A 3,121-nucleotide genomic window follows, 5' to 3' on the forward strand; every position below is an offset into this window, starting at 1 on the left:
AGTTACCAAACTGTAGAGGAGGAAGAGAGTTCCTATATCCATTCTATGTCCTTCTAGCTGGGCTACAAATTAAATTGGCATGAGACAGAATAACAGTATAAAAATCAAACAAGTTTAATAACATATACATAGAAGAAACCCAGGAATGCTGAGCAACTCACCAAAATGGCCAAGCTGCCAGTTTAAATATCCTCTTCAGCTAAAGACAAAGGAAGATGTTGGGGGTCAGTTATGGGAGATTACCAGAAAAGCAAAGTAAACAAAAGTAATGTTATTATGCAGATTTAAATACTTGCCTTCAGCATAGGTAACAGTTTTTAGAGATAAGGTCATTTACCCCTCCTTCCTGGTACAAAGAGGGAGACCACTTTACAAATGGAAATTTCTCTTACAATGTAAATGTCTCTCACAAAGATTAGCTTCTACTTTTCAGAGCTTCTCCCTTGTCCACAGTTTCCTAAAAGTAAACAGCCCAAAATAAACCTAATGCCAAAAGACACACATTTTGGGGTGGCCAATTCTGATCCCTGACAATACCTAGAATTTTCAACCTGTTTTACAACATCAATTTGAAGTGCTTACAGTGAGATTTCGGGGCATTAGATATTTCCCTCGGGATGCATGTAGTAGCTTCTGAATCTCTTCATTGCATTTTTAATCTCTTTATTTCTCAAGGTATAAATGGCTGGATTTAGGAGAGGTGTAGTAATAGAGTAAACCACAGCAAAATGTTATCCATCCAGGTGACGCTGAGTGGCCACACATAGATGAAGATACAAGACCCAAAGAAGAGAACACCATTGTGATGTGGGCAATACAGGTGAAGAGGGCCTTATATGCTCCTGTTTTAGAGCTTTGGCAGAGAGTGAGAAGAATGTATGGGTAGGATATCACCAACAGTACAAAGCAGGTCATGGCCAGAATCCCACTATCAGTATTCTCTAATATGCCCAAGTTATAGGAATCTATGCAGGCAAGCTTGGTTACCAGTGATATATCACAGAAGAAGCTGTCAATTTCCCTGGGGCCAAAGAAGGGCAATTGCACAATTGCAACTATTTGACTCATGGCATGCACAAAGCCAATGGTTCAGGAAGTCACCACCAGCCCAACGTATTTTTGCAGGCTCATAATGCTTGAATAGTGGAGTGGCTTGCCGATGGCCACATAGAAGTCACAGGTCATTACCATCAATAGCACCATCTCACTCCCTCCAACAAAATTCATGAAGAGAATCTGGTACATACAGCCTCTAAAGGAAGTATTCTTGTTCTCCCTGAGAAAGTCTGTAATCGTTTTAGGAGTGGTTGCTACCACACAAAGCGCACCATCTGCTCGCCACAAGACAAAAGCCAATTGTCAAAAGGCAAGATGGTGACAGAGAAAGGGCAGTTTATTACAGCTTGCTAGCAAGATGGAAGATGGCTAACAAATGTTCAAAAGAACCACCTTAAGGGGGCACAGAATCTTGAAGTCCTTATAGAGGCCGGTGGGTTATAGGGGAGGGGGTTAGAAATATTGATCTTCTGGTATTACAGACTGGGAGTTGAGTCACCACACTAGATCTTTCAGTTTTCATTGATGATGGCTATCAGTACAGACTCTCCGTTTGGGGGTCATCATATTCCCAAGGAATTCAAAAGAATGAAATTATCATCTTATTGTTGCTGGGAGATATATACACAAGCAGGGGACATAAAATCTACAGAACAGGTGGATCTCCTGGAGGGTGCAAATCCATCTGGGTTAGTTAGTCAGAGGTCATTCAAAGTTACAATATGGTCCTTTTTGTACAATATGGCTTCCCTTACGTCAACATTGCATTGAGCCAGTTTCATGGTAACTGAAGAAAGCCATATATCAATAAAGGACAGCTTGGTCAATAAGAAGTACATGGGGGAATGGAGATGGGGGTCAGTGATGATTAAGATCATGATGACAATATTTCCAGATATGATGATCGGGTAAAACATAAAAAATATCAATAAGAACAAGACCTGCATATTCCTCGAGTGGCAAAGTCCCAGAAGCACAAATTCTGAAATACAGTCAGATTTCCTTTATCCATTTTATTTTATTCAGTGTGTCCTCTAAAATAACCTAGAGAGAAGGATAGACTGTCAGTTAGTGGGATGGAAAAGAGTACTTAAGTTTTAGAATTTGGTTAAAATACTATTTCATTGAAATTTCATTGAAAATTAGCATCTATACATGAAAGAGAAAAGTATAACTGGGAAGACAAATCTTGGCAAAATATTCTTGATATTATGCCCCAAAGAGAATCTAAATGCCTAAGATTGGCTTTCCAAGAAGGACAGTCTGGGCTCAAGATTCTTATGTAAATGAGTAACTGAGAGGATATTTTCACAAGAAAGGAGTGAAGGAAGCAGGACAGCAAAAGGCAAGGCTAAAAAGAAGATTGTGGTTTCACCTGGAAACTTGCTTCCCTCCACCACTCCAGTAAAAAAGAATCTGAGTGGGGCAGCACCAACAACCATTGCACTAAATAACTAAAATTTAAGTCATCTACTTGGGAAGAGGATGGCAAACGGATATTGAAATCCACAGCAAATAACATGGTATAAAATTACAGTGTCTCTGTATTTTAAATAATGATTCCTTCAATCCTCAGTTGAACATCTTCTATAAATCATCATAAAGCTAAATTTTTGGCTTATTACTCTGAAATGTATGCTGGGACAAATTTTAAGAGAGAAGCTATTTAGAAGGCAACATAATAAATACCTTGGCGTGATCATTTGGTGCAAAACCAAACACATAATTTAACAGTAAGATCACAGTTAAACAGAATTCATTTAGTAAACTAAATATATTAGAAAAAATGTCAGTGGAGAGCTATGTGAGAAACGGATTGATCAAAGTGGAAGGTAATTGAAACTCAGATTCTAAATTGAACTCTAAACAGAAGCTCCTTACAACTCAAGCTTATCTATAGAAAATATTTACTTTCAATTGTATCAGTGTTTTTTAGGAAATACCTAGCTTTTGAAAAGTTTTGCAGTAAAAGGTAGAAAAACATTTATTTTTGAGTGAGCATGAAGTTAAATCTTCAGAGATCACCAATGATTTACCTTTGTATATGCTAATGATATTTTTTATA

General features: G+C 37.9%; 1 pseudogene; it reads right to left on the bottom strand.

Moving 5' to 3' along the window:
- Positions 1-599: 599 nt before the first annotated feature.
- Positions 600-2,068, bottom strand: LOC106833348 (olfactory receptor 4K14-like; annotated as a pseudogene).
- Between the last annotated feature and the right edge of the window lie 1,053 nt (positions 2,069-3,121).

The sequence above is a fragment of the Equus asinus genome, chromosome 2 (genome assembly GCF_041296235.1).
Source record: "Equus asinus isolate D_3611 breed Donkey chromosome 2, EquAss-T2T_v2, whole genome shotgun sequence".
Lineage (NCBI taxonomy): Eukaryota > Metazoa > Chordata > Mammalia > Perissodactyla > Equidae > Equus > Equus asinus.